This window comes from Cherax quadricarinatus, chromosome 12, assembly GCF_038502225.1.
Source record: "Cherax quadricarinatus isolate ZL_2023a chromosome 12, ASM3850222v1, whole genome shotgun sequence".
Lineage (NCBI taxonomy): Eukaryota > Metazoa > Arthropoda > Malacostraca > Decapoda > Parastacidae > Cherax > Cherax quadricarinatus.
Genome location: NC_091303.1, coordinates 1762501 through 1783745, shown reverse-complemented (window position 1 = coordinate 1783745; position 21245 = coordinate 1762501). Strand labels below are relative to the sequence as shown.

The following is a 21245-nucleotide window of genomic DNA, read 5'->3' as shown; positions in this document are numbered from 1 at the left end:
CTCGCCTCCATCCAGCCGTGGCGAATCCTACCAGTATCACACCAAACAATTGTTCTATAAACCAGCAGGGTGTCACCAAAGAGCTGAACGACATCCCAAAGAGCAGGGAGAACGACAACACAATGGAGGTGGCACGGCTATTCTGTGACAGAAGTAGCTGCAGTCATGAGAAGTGTAAGTCTTGCATTGTAGGTGACATGGGTTATTCTGGTCCAGGAACTTCGACATGTTGACACAGTGTTCAGTATTCTGAATTCAAGTATTTCTATATAAAAATATACGGGACAATTAGAAGAGGGATTGAAACATAAAGTTTAGATTAAATGTCTAGTAATTCCATGGAGCTTTGAAGAATATCATTGTTGCCTTTTTCTTACTGATCGTTGGTTCCACTCTGACAATCACTAAGTGTGTTCTATTAAATTATATTAGAAAAACGTATTGCTAAAATTCAATGTTCATAAGTCATCAGCTCAACACCAGTGCAAAACAAAAAAAAAAATCTTGGATATCGAGTTGACTGTTCATGTCATGTCTCTTCTCTTCCAACCTCCAAATCCTAACCACTTTATTTGATCGTACACATTCAGTAAGAGAAATATCCTTGATATATCTCTTCAATTCCCAACACTTATTCAGTAGCGAGGAAATAAAAAGGCACGATAAAGGAAAGAATGGAGAATATATTTAACTTACACAAGTTGTCAGAAAACATTCCACGCCTGATCCATAACGACTATATTTGGATTAAAACTCAAAGTTGGCTAAAAGTTTACTTCTTCAAAAGTAAAACTGATCAAAAGCTTAAAATCTGGTAGCTGAGTAACAGTTAGTACCTATTTAGATCTACTAGATTAAGTATTTGTATACAAAGATAAGAAACACATTTATGTAAGTTTATTTTTATTACTCATTGGTCTCAGAAGATCTATATCATTCATCGACACCATGCCCAGCCCTTCTAGGGTAGGGTAGGTGCCTGAGTCCGAGCTTTTAGCTCATAAGACTGTTATTCCCATTAGCCCCCTTGGGGCGGGGATGACAGACCAGAGAGGCCTAGCTTGTGACTAGGCCTGGGGACAGTTGGTCCCAAAGATGAGGAGGTACTTGTGCCTCCTCCCATGGGAGACTTAAGTCTCAGACACTCCCTAAAGAGGGAGCCAAGGCCGGGCCACCACTTGGAAAAGGCCCGGGCCGGGAGAATACCGGCTAATCTTTAATAATAATAATAATCTATATCATTATCACTATTTTGCTATTAACGGTTCCCATGTAATGTCTCGATTCTACTCCTTCTCTTCTTGCTCTTCACTCTCTTTCGTTTCTTAATCCCCCTTTCTTTTTTCATCCTCCTCTTCCCTCTCTCCCTCCCTCACTCTATCTCTCTCTCTCTCTCTCTCTCGTAATAAACTGCCAGGTCATATTCGCAGCTTCCGCAATAGCTCTGTAGCATGTCTAGCCATGTTCCACCACTGGCCGACAGCACTGAAGCAGCAGCAATATGCAGGCAGGTACACCGAGGTGCTTCCTGCTCTGAAACACAAGGCAAAGGCAAAACAACAGCAATGAAATGGTGTAGGAACAGCACGGCAACGGAGCAGCAACAGGGCGGCAACAACATGACAGCAGCATGTCAACAGAACAGAAGTAAAACAACTCGGCAAAATAATGATTTATACGCAGCCGCAGCAGCCTTGAAATAGCACTGGAGAGCATGGCAAGAGTAGTATATAATTACATAAGCATCTTGTCATTAGAACCACAATTGCAGACTATTATCACATGTAAACACTCCGCTCTTACATAAATGGGGAACTGTTGATTCCTGAAATACAATATACAGTGACAAAATGGAACACTTGTCTGTCATGAGCATGAACGAGACTGTAGTAGTAGTTATACATTTAGTATTTTCTATACGAATCTTCTACAGTAAGTGCAGATACAAGAAGGAAAACAGGCGTTCTAGTCAACAACAATGGCTTCATCGACAATGCCATACAAATATAACTATTATTATTTCAGTAATTAGAAGTGTAATAATGTTGGTAGAATTACCGACAATATATAAAGTAAAAGGACACAAGTGCAACTAATGTGACATTTTATTGTGGCAACGTTTCGCTCTCCGGCTTGATAAAGCTCCTGGAGAGCGAAACGTTGCCACAATAAAATGTCATATTAGTTGCACTTGTGTCCTTTTACTTTACAAATTGGAAGTGTATAAAGTTAAAGTTGATTTCCTACTTAGAGCAGCTAGCTGTTTCATGGTGTTGAACATGGCACCACAGTAACTAAAAATACCTAAGCCACCCGTATGAGACGCTTGCTGAATGACTCATATAATATATGATTCGCCAAGTTTTGCCTAAACGGCCTTGTTTTCAAAATTTTGCATTTAAAAGAAGAATGTTCATGGCCAGAAACATTCCTTATGGATTCTGAAAATAGTGTAAGCCATCCCAGATGTAATATCCAACAATATCTTCGGCAAACACAAAAAAAAAAGCCAAAACACAAACTAGGAGTTTCTAAAATATCGTGTAAATAAGGTAAATCGAATATAAACACATGCATCACCGAACATAAGAGAGTAGCCAGATATTCCTAAGACAACTCATGCATATTTCAACGCATACTACAACGCCACTACCAAAACAAATAAAAGGACTTCAAACACCACTATAAAATATCGATTCTCTACAAAACAAAATTCGTTGGAGTCTGACTAATCAGGTCTAAACCAAACTTCAGTCAGGTACAGTAACAATGGGAAGCCGAAGCAATCACATGTATGCTACATTGAAGCTACAGATCATGATACACAATCATCAGGACTTCCACACGAGGCTTAACAGGATAACTTTTCACCAACTGCCAACTCCCCGGACTTCTCTCCACTTATTCCCAGCTAAATTACAAGTCATCATTCATACGTATAACTAGTTTGTAACATGTACGCATATCTACTAGAGATATGCGTACCTTGTATTTCTCTGAATGACTAACATGGCTTTAGCGCTTAACATAAATTAAAAAAAAATAAGGAATAAGTGGAGGCAAACGGGTTTTTTGACATGACGCGATGTTGGAGTATGAGCAAGATTACACTTATGAGGGAATTCAGGGGAAACCGGTTAGCTAGAGGTGGGAAGTACATTGCCTGCAGTCTGAAGAAGAGGTTAAGATATGTGGTAGTGTTTGAACTTAAGTATTGACACGCCTCTGGCAAGACAGTGATGGAGTGAGTGATGATAAAAGCGTTTCTTCTTTCTCGGATCACCCTGCCTCATATATATATATATATATATATATATATATATATATATATATATATATATATATATATATATATATATATATATATATATATATATATATATTATTATCACACTGGCCGATTCCCACCAAGGCAGTGTGGCCCGAAAAAGAAAAACTTTCACCATCATTCACTCCATCACTGTCTTGCCAGAAGGGTGCTTTACACTACCGTTTTTAAACTGCAACATTAACACCCCTCTTTCAGAGTGCAGGCACTGTACTTCCCATCTCCAGGACTCAAGTCAGGCCTGCCGGTTTCCCTGAATCCCTTCATAAATGTTACTTTGCTCACACTCCAACAGCACGTCAAGTATTAAAAACCATTTGTCTCCATTCACTCCTACCAAACACGCTCACGCATGCCTGCTGGAAGTCCAAGCCCCTCGCACACAAAACCTCCTTTACCCCCTCCCTCCAACCTTTCCTAGGCCGACCCCTACCCTGCCTTCCTTCCACTACAGACTGATACACTCTTGAAGTCATTCTGTTTCGCTCCATTCTCTCTACATGTCCGAACCACCTCAACAACCCTTCCTCGGCCCTCTGGACAACAGTTTTGGTAATCCCGCACCTCCTCCTAACTTCCAAACTACGAATTCTCTGCATTATATTCACACCACACATTGCCCTCAGACATGACATCTCCACTGCCTCCAGCCTTCTCCTCGCTGCAACATTCATCACCCATGCTTCACACCCATATAAGAGCGTTGGTAAAACTATACTCTCATACATTCCCCTCTTTGCCTCCAAGGACAAAGTTCTTTGTCTCCACAGACTCCTAAGTGCACCACTCACCCTTTTCCCCTCATCAATTCTATGATTCACCTCATCTTTCATAGACCCATCCCGACACGTCCACTCCCAAATATCTGAATACATTCACCTCCTCCATACTCTCTCCCTCCAATCTGATATCCAATCTTTCATCACCTAATCTTTTTGTTATCCTCAAACCTTACTCTTTCCTATATTCACTTTTAATTTTCTTCTTTTGCATACCCTACCAAATTCATCCAGCAATCTCTGCAACTTCTCTTCAGAATCTCCCAAGAGCACAGTGTCATCAGCAAAGAGCAACTGTGGTAACTCCCACTTTATGTGTGATTCTTTATCTTTTAACTCCACGCCTCTTGCCAAGACCCTCGCATTTACTTCTCTTACAACCCCATCTATAAATATATTAAACAACCACGGTGACATCACACATCCTTGTCTAAGGCCTACTTTTACTGGGAAATAATTTCCCTCTTTCCTACATACTCTAACTTGAGCCTCACTATCCTCGTAAAAACTCTTCACTGCTTTCAGTAACCTACCTCCTATACCATACACCTGCAACATCTGCCACATTGCCCCCCGTATACAGCCTGTCATGCGCCTTTTCCAAATCCATAAATGCCACAAAGACCTCTTTAGCCTTATCTAAATACTGTTCACTTATATGTTTCACTGTAAACACCTGGTCCACACACCCCCTACCTTTCCTAAAGCCTCCTTGTTCATCTGCTATCCTATTTTCCGTCTTACTCTTAATTCTTTCAATAATAACTCTACCATACACTTTACCAGGTATACTCAACAGACTTATCCCCCTATAATTTTTGCACTCTCTTCTGTCCCCTTTGCCTTTATACAAAGGAACTATGCATGCTCTCTGCCAATCCCTAGGTACCTTACCCTCATCCATACATTTATTAAAAAATTGCACCAACCACTCCAAAACTATATCCCCACCTGCTTTTAACATTTCTATCTTTATCTCATCAATCCCGGCTGCCTTACCCCCTTTCATTTTACCTACTGCCTCACGAACTTCCCCCACACTCACAAATGGCTCTTCCTCACTCCTACAAGATGTTATTCCTCCTTGCCCTATACACGAAATCACAGCTTCCCTATCTTCATCAACATTTAACAATTCCTCAAAATATTCCCTCCATCTTCCCAATACCTCTAACTCTCCATTTAATAACTCTCCTCTCCTATTTTTAACTGACAAATCCATTTGTTCTCTAGGCTTCCTTAACTTGTTAATCTCACTCCAAAACTTTTTCTTATTTTCAACAAAATTTGTTGATAACATCTCTCCCACTCTCTCATTTGCTCTCTTTTTACATTGCTTCACCACTCTCTTAACCTCTCTCTTTTTCTCCATATACTCTTCCCTCCTTGCATCACTTCTACTTTGTAAAAACTTCTCATATGCTAACTTTTTCTCCCTTACTACTCTCTTTACATCATCATTCCATCAGTCGCACCTCTTTCCTCCCGCACCCACTTTCCTGTAACCACAAACTTCTGCTGAATACTCTAACATTACATTTTTAAACCTACCCCATACATCTTCGACCCCATTGCCTATGCTCTCATTAGCCCATTTATCCTCCAATAGCTGTTTATATCTTACCCTAACTGCCTCCTCTTTTAGTTTATAAACCTTCACCTCTCTCTTCCCTGATGCTTCTATTCTCCTTGTATCCCATCTACCTTTTACTCTCAGTGTAGCTACAACTAGAAAGTGATCTGATATATCTGTGGCCCCTCTATAAACATGTACATTCTGAAGTCTACTCAACAGTCTTTTATCTACCAATACATAATCCAACAAACTACTGTCATTTCGCCCTACATCATATCTTGTATATTTATTTATCCTCTTTTTCTTAAAATATGTATAACTTATAACTAAACCCCTTTCTATACAAAGTTCAATCAAAGGGCTCCCATTTTCATTTACACCTGGCACCCCAAACTTACCTACCACACCCTCTCTAAAAGTTTCTCCTACTTTAGCATTCAGGTCCCCTACCACAATTACTCTCTCACTTGGTTCAAAGGCTCCTATACATTCACTTAACATCTCCCAAAATCTCTCTCTCTCCTCTACATTCCTCTCTTTTCCAGGTCCATAAACGCTTATTATGACCCACTTTTCACATCCAACCTTTACTTTAATCCACATAATTCTTGAATTTACACATTCATATTCTCTTTTCTCCTTCCATAACTGATCCTTCAACATTACTGCTACTCCTTCCTTTGCTCTAACTGTCTCAGATACTCCAGATTTAATCCCATTTATTTTCCCCAACCGAAACTCCCCTACCCCCTTCAGCTTTGTTTCGCTTAGGGCCAGGACATCCAACTTCTTTTTCATTCATAACATCAGCAATCATCTGTTTCTTGTCATCCGCACTACATCCACTCACATTTAAGCATCCCAGTTTTATAAAGTTTTTCTTCTTCTCTTTTTTTTTTAAATGTGCACAGGAGAAGGGGTTACTAGCCCATTGCTCCCGGGATTTTAGTCGCCTCATACGACACCCATGGCTTACGGAGGAAAGATTCTTTTCCACTTTCCCATGGACAATAGAAGAAATAAAGAAGAACAAGAGCTATTTAGAAAAAGGAGAAAAACCTCGATGTATGTATATATATATGCATGTGCGTGTCTGTGAAGTGTGACCAAAGTGTAAGTAGGAGTAGCAAGATATCCCTGTTATCTAGCGTGTTTATGAAACAGAAAAAGAAACCAGCAATCCTACCATCATGCAAAACAGTTACAGGTTTCTGTTTCACAGTCATCTGGCAGGACGGTAGTACTTCCCTGGGTGGTTGCTGTCTACCAACCTACTACTACATATATATATATATATATATATATATATATATATATATATATATATATATATATATATATATATATATATATATATATATATATATATATGAAGAAGAAGAAGAAGAAGAAGAAGAAGAAGAAGAAGAAAGAAGAAGAAGAAGAAGAAGAAGAAAGAAGAAGAAGAAGAAGAAGAAGAAGAAGAAGAAGAAGAAGAAGAAAGAAGAAGAAGAAGGAGGAAGAAGAAGAAGCCAATGAAGAAGAAGAAGAAGAAGAAGAAGAAAAGGTAAAGAAGAAGAAGAAGAAGAAGAAGAAGAAGAAGAAGAAGAAGGAAAAGAAAAGAGAAAGAAGACGTAAAGCAAGAAGAAGAAGAAGAAGAAGAAGATGGAAGAAGAAGAAGAAGAAGAAGAAGAAGAAGAAGAAGAAGAAGAAGAAGAAGAAGAAGAAGAAGAAGCAAGAAGAAGAAAAAGAAGAAGAAGAAGAAGAAGAGAAGAAGGAAGAAGTAAGAAGTAAGAAGAAGAAGAAGAAGAAGAAGAAGAAGAAGAAGAAGAAGAAGAAGAAGAAGAAGAAGAAGAAGAAGAAGAAGAAGAAGAGGAAGAAGAAAGAAGAAGAAAGAAGAAGAAGAATAAGAAGAAGGAAGAAGAAGAAGAAGAAGAAGAAGAAGAAGAAGAAGAAGAATAAGAAGAAGAAGAGAAGAAGAAGAAGAAGAAGAGAAGAAGAAGAAGAAGAAGAGAAGAAGAAGAAGAAGAAGAAGAAGAAGAAGAAGAAAAGTTAAAAAAGAAGAAGAAGAAGAAGAAGAAGAAAATGAAGAAGAAGAAGAAGAAGAAGAAGAAGAAAGAAGAAGGAAGAAGAAGAGAAGAAGAAGAAGAAGAAGAAGAAGAAGAAGAAGAAGAAGAAGAAGAAGAAGAAGAAGAAGAAGAAGGAGAAGAAGAAAAAGAAGAGAAAGAAGAAGAAGAAGAAGAAGAAGAAGAAGAAGAAGAAGAAGAAGAAGAAGAAGAAGAAGAAGAGGAAGAAGAAGAAAGAAGAAGAAGAGAAGAAGAAGAAGAAGAAGAAGAAGAATAAGAAGAAGAAGAAGAAGAAGAAGAAGAAGAAGAAGAAGAAGAAGAAGAAGAAGAAGAAGAAGAAGAAGAGAATGAAGAGGAAGAGAAAGAAGAAGAAGAAGAAGAAGAAGAAGAAGAAGAAGAAGAAGAAGAAGAAGAAGAAGAAGAAGAAGAAGAAGAAGAAGAAGAAGAAGAAGAAGAAGAAGAAGAAGAAGAAGAAGAAGAAGAAGAAGAAGAAGAAGAAGAAGAAGAAGAAGAAGAAGAAGAAGAAGAAGAAGAAGAAGAAGAAGAAAAAGAGAAAGAAGAGGAAGAAGTAAGCCCCTGCAAACACTCAAGTAAATCTCAGAAACATTTGTATGTGAGTAACACAAACTCAACTTTAGCCGCAGAATTTGAAATAAGGAAATCCTTTGCAAACAGGATTTTATTTCGTAAATTAGTGCGACTGGACATCTTAATCTTTCAGAGAGACTTATGATCCGAGTTTCTTTCTCCCAAAATAGGTTTATAGTTAAGGTAATTAATGTCAGGAAGTAGAGGGTCAGAATAAGGCAGTGCTGGTGGCTCTTAGTTTCTCCATTATGTCAGTGAGTTGACAGACATTTTTGGTCTAATATTTTGCATAATTTACAATTATTTTCTGCTCAGATGTATATAATACATATGTGCTTGCATGTATGCAAACCTATAATAAAAATATTTAATGGGTAATATTTTGCAAGTAAGCATCTTAGCTGAGAAAGATTTTTGGGGGGATAGTGACTACAAGCTGAGTGTAAAATATATGAAACAATAATAAGCTTTTAACTTTCATGTATAACTTTGAATAAAATGGCTTATAAAAGTTGACATCACTTAAAAATTAATATTTTGTTTTATATAACGTTACTAAAAATTGGTTTTTACTACCCAACATTAAAAAGTTCAGCGTTAACTTTGTAAGGTTTGAATAATATCTTAAACATATTTATTTTTTAAGTGGTATTCTGAAATTTGCAGAGTCATAAAAAGATAAAATATATTCTTATTTTGTTGGGCTGCACATCGTTTCCGAAAATCGAAGTTGGTTGGCTGGAAGATATGGCAGGTTCAAATTTTCACAATATAGTGAAAGTAACAGAATGTGTAAGTTATAAGTGATCCATCGGCCTTACTGACACAATATCACTACTGTACTTACTAGACTCCACTGTACCTACTAGGACCCTTCACTCACACTTCTCACAGTGTGTGTGTGTGTGTGTGTCAAGGAGGTACATGTAAGACCTCCGTTACAAATTGATAAAGTAGGTGAGTGTGTGCGGGAGGTCCGACTGAATAATGCTGAAATGTGATGTACTAAGCAACTCATGTAGGGATAAGTGTGCTAATTTATTCGTGAGAACTAGTTTTGGTTAGTATTTTTAACATAACGTCTAGAAGCTGTCATGAAAATTTTTGTATACCAACAGTGAACTTAAATATTTTAGAAAAGATAATCTTATAATTAAAAATGAACTGATTTTGTGTTGTATGGTGCAAGAAAATTACATAATTTTCCATCAGAATCATAAATATTTGAGTAGGGAAACTCAAGGAAAACGTCAATAATTCTGGTGAAAATACACTGGGAATCGTGATGAATCTCCCTACACTTCTATTATCATCGTAGACGCAGGTGTTGGAGGCCTCAAATTAATCAAAATGATCCTGATTTTACGTTCAGTGCACGTAATTCATTCTCAAAGAACGATGAAGCCTCAGACAGTTTGACACACACATTTCTGTCTCTTCCTAAATCAGAGCAACACCACACACAAAGAGATGGGGGGAAAAAGTATTAAACACAATATTTATCTTTTCCTGTGGTAATTACATTTGTAAGCGTAAACGTATTTTGTCAGTGAAAATGTACAGAGCTTTGACAGAGTACGATTGCTGTATCCCGACGCTTGTACCAACCTACTGATGCTCACTGCAATATTAGTATATATATTTTTCAGTGTTAATGGCACTGTGGACACTTTTTTTTTTTTTTTTTTTTTGCTGTTCTGTGACAAAAGTGAAAATTTCTCTCACTGTGGAAGCAATTTAGACGAAACTGTTAATAATGCAAATGTAAAAATAATAATTCATTGAATTTTGCAGCATCGCATGAGAATGTGTTTTGCGTGGTTTGGCGACAGTGTGTTTGTCTGTATTCCTTTTAATATTTATTCGTTAAAACATAATTTCTTTGAATGTTATTTTATATGCTCGTAAATTTATTTCTATATTTAGAGTATACTTGTACTAAATACGATTGCCATTAGTATGTGCTTGAATACGCACTTTAGTCTAAGTTAATAGCAGAGAGAGAGAGAGTGTGTGCCAGGCTAAGAGTATGTTACTCTTTCTTTTGGAGTATGTCACACACCCATATAGGCATGCCTCCCTACCAGTGAACCAGGTGCTAAGAGTTTAACAAGCAGGGGCCCCATTATTCTACCAGAACACTGGTTCAACCAACCAATCACAAGGAAGCCCGCCAACGCTGTGAAGCGATGTGGGACACTTGCGAAGCAGTTTTCGTAGAATTACCTTCCCAGCTGGTCGCTACGGTTCTGTGTCTTGTGTTTGCATTCGCCTCATTGTACATAGTTGTAAATGCTGTACATAGGAAATATACATATAATAGATACCAGCTTGTTTTTGGTGAAGGAAATACAATCATTTACAGCTTGTTTTTGGTGAAGGAAATACAATCATTTACAGCTTGTTTTTGGTGAAGGAAATACAATCATTTACAGCTTCTTTTTGGTGAAGGAAATACAATCATTTACAGCTTGTTTTTGGTGAAGGAAATACAATCATTTACTCTGCTGCCTTTTTGCTCGTTCCTTAGTGGTTATCGTGTTACGGCAAGGTGTGCAGGTCAAGGTCAAGGTTCGTAATAGACAGAGGTAGAAGGGAGTAGAGATGTATAGAAAAAGTACCATTCTCTCAGATAAACTACTCAGTTATCCTAAATGATAATTACTTACTTAAATGAAGCCAAGAAAGCTTTTAGGTATCATATTATTGTTGTTGTTGTTGATGTTATGGTTATCGCATTTACAGGAAATCGATAAACCGGAAAGAAATCATGTAGCTCCACCGAGAGTTCCTGGACCCATAGATGTTTGACACTTGTATCAAAATACGTAATTCTTCTCTTTAATTAAATGGTTCACAAAGTGATCCTTCCTCAGGGTATGAGAGGAGAGGTGACAAGTAAACTTGACTTCTTTGTTGGAATCAGAATTCTAAATCTTATGTTTATCTATTTGTAGCATTAGCGATAACAAGATTTTCTTTAAGGATGAGTGGAAGTTTAGAATGGGAACACAGTTCTTTACGTAATTAGGTATATAACCGAAGGTGTACGAGTGGCAGAGTATACCGACAAATATGTTAATAAGACACAATATGAGGTTTATTGCATCTTAATGATAAAACTTCTCGTAATCTCAATAAAATGGCTGACGAAACGTTTTCTATGTGAAATGTTATAAGCAGCTTAGTGTGACTTTTTGGTCTATTGCAATAGGCAAAAGTGAGAGCGTTGTGACATGTCTACCTAAGAATTGATGATACTAGGATTTCGATATTACTGTCTAGTAGAAAATATAACTAGGTTCTCAGCATAATCAGTTTAGTAAACATCGATAAGTTCCTGGTATTTCTATCCACAGGAAGCGGATTATTACTATTTTATTCATGGAGAAGCACTTAAGCCGAGGTCATACAGTACCTGGACTTCAGGTAACAGAGCGGTGCTGACGACCAATTTTCCAACATATGAGGCTGTTTACCTTCCATTGTTTCAGTCAGATCCCGAGCATCTGTATCCTGCTGTAGCCAAGATAATATGGCTAGGATCTAAGCATTTATGTAATGCTTTCTGCCAGGACTGCCGCCAGTGCGTCTGACAGTAGAGAGGGAACCACAGCCGCGTCTAGTACCAACCTAGTCTTATAACCACTAGCACTGAATATCTCGGCAGCATCTCTCTCTCTCTCTCTGTCTGTCTGTCTGTCTGTCTGTCTGTCTGTCTGTCTCTCTCTCTCTCTCTCTCTCTCTCTCTCTCTCTCTCTCTCTCTCTCTCTCTCTCTCTCTCTCTCTCTCTCTCTCTCTCTCTCTCTCTCTCTCTCTCTCTCTCTCTTTCTCGTGAACACACGAGGGTGATTAGGCTCTAAAGTCTCATTCATCCCTGTATCTGCGACAGCAACGGAGCCTCGGACAGATAAGCTGCGTACCTGTGTATGTTATCAGCCGGAAGGCTCCGTGTACGGGTCTATACTACGGCTGTACTCCATTCATTGGGAATGCCTTGACCTGCTGCGCATGCCCTTCATGAGAATAATTTGAAATAATTTCAGTGTTTGGAAAAAATATGAACGGCCTAATAGGAATATATATATATATATATATATATATATATATATATATATATATATATATATATATATATATATATATATATATATATATATATATATATATATCTATATATTTCAAGAATGCGTTCAATCTCCTGAAAAGAGACGTGGTATTAGCAGCAGTACAAGAACATTTCCCTGGTCTCTTCCCTTTTGTTTCAGCTGGATATAGCAAGGAATCAATGCTTCTCTTTGGAGAGCATGAAATTACATCATCGGAGGGTGTCCAACAAGGAGATCCTCTTGCACCATTTCTCTTCTGTATAGCAGTTAGGGAAATCACAGTCAGACTGACCAGCGAGCTAAACATCTGGTTCCTAGATGATGGCACATTAGCAGGTACAAAAGAGTCCCTCCTACATGACCTTACACAGGTAATGACACGGGGACAGGAAATGGGTCTCATCCTGAATCCATCCAAATGTGAAATCATCTCAGTCAGTCAACAAGTGATAAATGCAGTGAGATCAAAACTACCAGGAGCAGCAGTCATTGCCCCCACAAATAGTGTCTTGCTAGGAGCACCTCTGGGAAGCAATGCCATTGACACAATTCTCAGGAAGAAATTGGAAGAGTTAAGGAGAATGGAACAACGAATAGGCAATCTGGACACCCACGATGCCTTGTACCTTCTCACAAAGTGCTTGAGTCTGCCCAGGTTGACATATTTCCTAAGATGTGCACCTTCATATGATAACCCTATACTGCACGAATATGACAGTATTCCGAGGCAGATTTTTACGAAAGTACTTAACCTTACTCTAGAAGACGGGCAGTGGAACCAAGCTACACTTCCAGTCAGACTAGGAGGCATTGGTGTCCGCAAGTCATCACAGATTGCGTTACCTGCTATTCTGTCCTCGTGTATTGCATCCAGAGAGCTTGTAGCAGCGATTCTCCCTGAACATCTTAGAGACAAGATAGGAGTCCAGGACCAAAAATTCATTGACGGAGCAATGATCTGGGATAATCTAACGGGCTCTGGAGCCAGACCTGCTCCCCCCAACAACTACAAACAATCGCACTGGGATGGTCCAATAGTGGAAAATATTGCCTCAACAATGCTTCAGAGTGTGTCAGGGAAGGATAGAGCCCGCCTCCTGGCAGTGAGAGCCCCTCATGCTGGGAACTTTCTGTTGGCTGTTCCCAACTCCAGCCTTGGCACACGTCTCGACCCACAGACCATCCGCATCGGTGTTGCCCTTCGACTTGCCGCCCCTATTCTCGCCGAACACAGGTGTATTTGTGGCAGTGAAGCAGCAGACCGATTCGGGTACCATGGTCTTGTGTGCCGTAAATCCGAGGGAAAGATTGCAAGACATGAGGAGGTTAATAACATTATCAAGAGGAGCCTCACAACAGCTGGATGCCCAGCAGTAAGGGAGCCACCCCAACTATGCAGATCTGATGGCAGCCAGAAGCGTCCAGATGGTATCACCCTTCAAGCCTGGACAGATGGGAAGCAGGTGGTGTGGGACTATACATGTGCATCTACCTTGGCTGATGCCTATCTCCAATACACCAGGGAGGAAGGAGGGGCAGCTGCCAGCTTCAGGGAGTCCCAAAAGTCTAGAAAATATGGAGAACTTGCTCATCATTATATGTTTGTTCCCATAGGCTCAGAGACCCTTGGCTCATGGGGAAATAGTGCATCTAAATTCCTTAAGGAGCTGGGAAAAAGACTCATCAGGGTAACTAGGGATCCCAGGGCAGCTAGTTTTCTGTTCCAGCGGCTCAGTGCGGCTGTTCAAAGGGGTAATGCCTGCTGTATTTTGGGCACACGCCCCAGCTCTGAGGAGCTGGATGAGATTTTCGCCTTATAATCGGTGATACACACGTAACAACATGTACCGTATATGCCACCTTTATATCAACAATGTATCTCTTAAATCTTCTGTACCATATTATGTAATAAAATATTCCTATTAGTAAAAAAAAAATATATCAAAAAATGGGGTTGTAGGGGAAGTGGAATATTCAAACAGCTTCAGGAAGAAATCCAAATATTTTTCCTTGAAGCCTTTTTATCCACTTCTCCGAGGCTATGGGTCCCACAATTTACACCAGAGGTGGACCCCATCCCACATTATATATATATATATATATATATATATATATATATATATATATATATATATATATATATATATATATATATATATATATATAACATTTAATTTGGGAAAGATTTGAATGTACGTTCTAACAGAGAGACACACTAGTATGCGCAAACACAAGCTAACAGGAAGCAGAGTAACATGCTAACGTACATAAAAACACTGTAAATTATTTCGGCAATGGTTGTCAGGCCTTGTCACTCAGTGGCTTTGTGTATTCATGAGTCTGTTCAAAGCATACTTCACATATCCATGAGTCTGTTCAAAGCATACTCCATGCAGAGTCTTTCCATTTTTTCCTATGTGGCGTGCCTGGGTCCAAGTGAATTTCTCTCCAATAACTGCTGCTCTATTTCAGTCTTATATTACGGGAAAAATAAACAAGTATTGACAGAATGGCGATTTAAATATAATTAAATGGAAAATATTACTTTGAAAGAAAGTTTTGTTAATTAAGCAGGCTTAATTTGGGAGTGATCTTGCATTGTACGCATAATTTGTAATTTAAATTTCGGATTTGTTTGTAAAATGTCTGTTTGCATAAATATTTTGGAATATTCTTAATTTTTTCTTTTCCCTTCAGTTATGAATGTAAACAAAATACAGAAAATACGTAGTCAATTCTTTAACTTTTTCTTTCCTCAAACTTTATTTAGGGGGAATTACAAAATATCAGGGCACATAAGTGTCAAAATGATGGAAAATTGGAGATAGGAAACAGCTGTCCTCTGTATCCCGGTCCATAGGTCTAAGTAATCTCTGTCTGAGGTCCTTCACTAGGCTTTTTTTTGTGAGCCTCTGTTGCACATCAGTATCCATATCTGTAGTTCTTCAGTAGACAGATTATTAGTCTTCTTGTATTCTTTTATGTTTTGACGTCAAGGGATAACCTAGAATTCATAGTGCAAACAAATGACAGAAAAAAAATAAGAAAGCTAAGCCATTATTGAAATCGGTAACTGATAAATTCAAAAAGGTAATACCTTATCAATGTACCTAAGATACACACAAAGGGAAACTCAATCTGGTCAAGAGTGACATACATATGAAAGAAATCGTAAATATGACTTAAATAATGCTTTTAACTTCACCTAAAAAGTCGGATGCCACAAATATGGGGACCGATCTCCAGCAAATGTATTCAACACCAACATAAACTGAAAGATTCAACTCAATCGTCAGATAAAAAAAAAATATTTCATATAATCACAGGATTTATACACCGATAAGTGTGTGTGTCTCTGAGTGTATTAAAGTTTTTTTTTTTTTTTAGGGATTAAAATATCTTTGTCTGATGGTGAATAGTTGACATTCAGCCTTAATGACTCTCTGGATAGTCGATAGGTTTTAAACCCAATTAACCAACAATCCACACAATTCATCTGCACAACACATACTGTAAAGAGAGACAAAATGATTACATTTGAGGGGATACACTATGAGCTCACTGTTTCATTTCCTTATTAGGTAAGTCAAACTTCAGGCAACAATTAGTCAAAGTTTGTTGAACACAAAATTCGTGGTCCAAACTCCTATAATTATGAATCCAACTTTTAATGGGGAAAAGCTCTGATCATTCTGGAGGACGAAGTACAGTCCGAAGATGAATAACATCAGTAGCTAGTTTGTGTACTCTAGTTGTACTCATTTAGTTGAGTTCGCGTAGTTGTACTTACCAAGTTTTGCCCTTCCTAGTTGTACTCACATAGTTGAACTCACTTATCGATATTGCATGGTTGTACTCAGCAAGTTGTATCTGTGGAGGGGGTGGGGAGCTCCTTCTCTCATATCCCCACCGACTCTCACAGTAATGTTAATCACAACTAATTTACAACATTTAGGATTCTGCAGCTTCTGTAATATTTAACTGTCACAGCAGTTCTTTTTTCTCATTTGAGATTTTGGTAGTTGAGAGTTGTATATTACAACATTAATTAATATCTTCCTGCAAAAATCATATGCAGCCTCACTGCATTTTTAGCATTAAACATATAAACCTGAAACTGTCTAATAATGATAAGTAATGGCATATATAATGATGTCCAGGAAGATGAGATATCAAGCATCGACAAAATAATTATATATGATATATTTGTATATTTGTCTAGGCAATTTATTTGTCCAGGGCATATATGTATATAAATACATTAGACTAATTAGTGTTTTTATGAGTACAAATCACAGTGCTTAACTTAATAATCGAGTAATATGTCAATACAAGTATTTGCAGCTTATTTACAAGTTAATGACTGTGGTGTCTTTGTACACTGTATTGTAACTTATATAATACGTATTATATACATGTAGATATAAATGTAATTAAAATATCCACGACGCCTTAATAGGCAATCTATAATAGATACAAAATGATAAAGCAGAAGCCAACACCGCGACTAACAATACAAAAAACTGAACACTAATAGTGACCATCAAACACCCTAATGTGAACATACAAGAACTGAATACCACAGTAGCCTCTATTACACTGCTACGTGGCAGAGTAAGCAACGCCAGAAGTACGTCCACTCAGTATCAAAGACAACCATGAACTAACTCGTAAGTAAGGCAGGGACTCCTGGTGTAAGGTAACCTTGAAAACGTTTCTGAGAATGGTGGCATAGGCGAACAAAACATAGCAGAAACGTCTCTCACACACATGTATATAAAGTTTATGCAAATAGTATATTATTAAATGTGTAAAGATGCACTGACGTGATAGAGGTGGGAAAGCCACACCCCCTTCCTGGGCTCCAGCCAGTCTGGAAGAGAATGAGAAAGTCCAGACAGCAGGTGACGTCTTGTTGGAAAGGAGCACCCACGAAGGTGCCACATGCACGACTCAATCACTCGCAAAACTGCGTAGTTCTTAATACACATAACTAATACGTAAATATTACTATCTTCATTCCTTCATAGAATAACAATAATATACGTTTTTATGACATTAGGTAAATATTTATCTTCTGGGCAGGGTAAGAGAAATATAAATACGTACTAAAACACACAATATACATAAATAATAGAGTGTAATAAACAGCACGAATTTCTGCTTCTTCAGTATATTGGTTTTCTATGCTTTCTGTACTTTCTAGAATTGCGTTTTGCCCTTCCCTACCTCAAGACGTCAGTCAGACTCGGGGCAAGAAGCCCTTCCCTACCTCAAGACGTCAGTCAGACTCGGGGCAAGAAGCCCTTCCCTACCTCAAGACGTCAGTCAGACTCGGGGCAAGAAGCCCTTCCCTACCTCAAGACGTCAGTCAGACTCGGGGCAAGAACCCCTTCCCTACCTCAAGACGTCAGTCAGACTCGGGGCAAGAACCCCTTCCCTACCTCAAGACGTCAGTCAGACTCGGGGCAAGAACCCCTTCCCTACCTCAAGACGTCAGTCAGACTCGGGGCAAGAAGCCCTTCCCTACCTCAAGACGTCAGTCAGACTCGGGGCAAGAAGCCCTTCCCTACCTCAAGACGTCAGTCAGACTCGGGGCAAGAAGCCCTTCCCTACCTCAAGACGTCAGTCAGACTCGGGGCAAGAACCCCCTTCCCTACCTCAAGACGTCAGTCAGACTCGGGGCAAGAACCCCTTCCCTACCTCAAGACGTCAGTCAGACTCGGGGCAAGAAGCCCTTCCCTACCTCAAGACGTCAGTCAGACTCGGGGCAAGAACCCCTTCCCTACCTCAAGACGTCAGTCAGACTCGGGGCAAGAAGCCCTTCCCTACCTCAAGACGTCAGTCAGGCTCGGGGCAAGAAGGTCGTACTTTTCCTTAAAACGTAAGTCAGGCTTGGGGCAAGAAAGCTGTACCCCCACCTTAACACGGAAGGGTCGTGCAAGCAACATAGCACCCGGCAATCTCCTCCTTATGGCGTTGAATGACTTTTATGCAGTTGTGATCTGCAATTCGAGATTGCTGGTTGGGAAGAAGAAGATTGCATGAGCTTTCTTGATAGGAAAATTATAATAAATTGTAATAATGATATTAAAACTGAAATACAATGACTTCAATATATGGTTATAGCAATGTGGATGTAGCTATTATTATTAAAGTTATCATTATTATTACTGTTATGATGAATTTAATTGTGTTTATTACAATTACCTTGCGTTCTCTGGAATCTGATAACCACCCAAGGGGCCCCATTTTTTCATCATGACGTAATTTATATCAATATACTGTTGTCACCTGAACACAAAAGTTCGATTAATACAGGTCCATGGCAAAAATCAACCCAAATTGTGATCAAGCTTCAGAGGAGGTTTCGGTCCTTCCCGGGCCATTATTAAGTCACGACTAAGAAAGAACATGGAAGAAAGCCAGACAAGAAACCTAGTGAAAAGGTGAGGAGAAATTCTGAAGGCAAATAGAAATCAGAAAGAGAATGCCAGAAGACAGGCGAGGAAAAGAGAATACCAGAAAACAGACCAGAATAAGTAAGAAGAAAGCCAAGGTCAGGTCAAGTCACGTGTGTTCTGAGGATAAACGAGTTTTACAATACACAGAGAGGGGTAGTTTTTAACTAAAACAAAATCAAGGCTAAGATTCATACCTAAAATGTCAAACTTAAAAAGTCATTCGTATACTACATTGATGGAGAATTTTTAAATATATTTATTCGTACTTTAGGCCCAAATTGTAATGTGTAACTGTTGTATTGTTACGTTCACGCTTGTAAAAAAAAGTCCACATTGATAAGATAGACGAAGATCAAAAAATTAAAATGGCTCTCAGAGCAAAAGAAAAAAACATGTGAGGGAGACAAGAAACAGAAACAATTCTCTCGTTGGCTGATAAGGAAACATGCCAGATACATACAATATTTATGAAAGATATGATAAAATGAAAGAATATTTCTTAGCACGCGTCAATAGAGAGAACAAGTGGCTTCAAAACTGTAATCTGAGAATAGAGCTGTGTGGATTGAAGGTTAGTTTTCCTTCAAAATTGTTATGGAATACTGGAACTGGGTCCTAAAGTAGGTAGTGAGCGCTACATCACCTCTAAAATGAACTCAATAAAATTTAGAAGAAATACTGAAGTCGGTACACTACTATCATACCTCTTCTCTTATTACAAATAAGTGAGCATATATATATACTCTCATAGGCTAAAACGCTAATACTCAGGATACTATTTACGCACACACATGCACGTTAACACTCACGCACGCACATGTGACCTAACATTAACACACGCATATGTACGATAATACTAAACGCTCATGAAGACAAAAACGCTTTTACCCAGGATAATGTTTACGCACACACATGCACGTTAACACTCACGCACGCACGAACGCTAACACTCATGCACACACACATTCACACAGAAGTAAACTTCACGAGAAAAAGATTCAGAATAAATCCTCTGTTTCACACTGTTAATTACACTGCACCACGACCCCTCTGTGAACAGCGAAACAGAAGTTTACCTTCTTATTTCATATGTTAATGTTGGTGTTTAACGATATAAGATGAAGTCCTGATGTGTGAGATGTCAGAATGTACAGCATCATTTCTAAATTGATTACTAAGAATCTTCTGATAAGGTTTTCGCATAACCATCGCTTGAGAAGCTGTTAGGTAGCAAAGGAAAGAGGTCTGGGTAATGAAACAGCGTCTCTGTCTCTTTCCTCCCTAAATATTACTTCCTCTGACAGCAGGGCTGACACTGCTATCTCTTCACCTTTTATTTCCACCGGTGAGATATTATAACGGTGGTGAAGGTGGTCGTATTGGTTGTGATTGTGGTAGTGAAGGTGGTGGTAATGTTAAAGGTGGTGATGGTGGGGCGTGTCTGGTGGTGGTGGTGGCGTAGTGGTGGTGAAGGTGGTGGTGGTGGGTTAATGATGGTGTTGGTGGTGGTAGTGGCGATGGAGGGAATGGTGGTGGTCGTAGGGGAGGTTGCAGTGGTGATGGGGTAGCGGTGATGGTAGCAGCAGCAGCGGAAATTAATATGACAAATATTTAATAAATGCTTTATGCCAAGAACATAGACTAATTAATAAAAACTGAGTACAGAGGATTTACCACTGTTTTCAATAAAAAGAAAAACCGAGGGACAAGGCTTCCAAACCTAACTCTGCGCTTCATAAAAGCGATAAAAAGCTCATATGATTAGTCAGTTGCCTGACTATGTAAGCACAACATAATGTAGCAAACTAGAGTGTTATTTATTTGACACAAAGAACAGTGTCAAGTACATAAATAATATCAACTGAATGAGAAGAAATGTACAATGTTCACGAAGACAACTGAGGGGAAGAGAAAGAGAGAGAGAGAGAGAGATAGTACTAGAGAGAAATAACGAGTGAGATAGAAAGAGAAAACCAAGAATGGTAGGGTCTCTCACACTCGTTCAGTTCCCGGCGCATCCTGGGTGTAAACACTGCCAGGGTTGTAGCCTGGGAAAAAAACCCTCTGGCCCCGACTTGTCGCGTTGTCCTCTAACTTCATATCACTCACTTTAATTAACTTTCTTGCTTCTTCATTGCCCCAAACACATTTCCTCCTCAAATGTTTCAGCCAGTTTCATGCTCATGGCAGCGGGAAGGGGACACAGACAAGTGTTTCAGAGGTCTGAAGCCCATTTTAGTATCAGATTATTGTTTTCAGAGTCTAATACTTGTTTATACAAGGAAATAATAACTACGGGTAATTTAGTATTCAGGAATATTATATGGCCATGATTCAGTGAGAAGGAAAATATGTG

At 38.9% G+C, this 21245-nt stretch overlaps 1 protein-coding gene across 2 annotated transcripts in view; it reads right to left on the bottom strand.

The window, feature by feature from the left end:
* LOC128686650 (nephrin) overlaps window positions 1–21245 on the bottom strand; it is a 703712-nt gene that overhangs the window by 181288 nt on the left and 501179 nt on the right. The gene's annotated exons all lie outside the window — the stretch shown is intronic.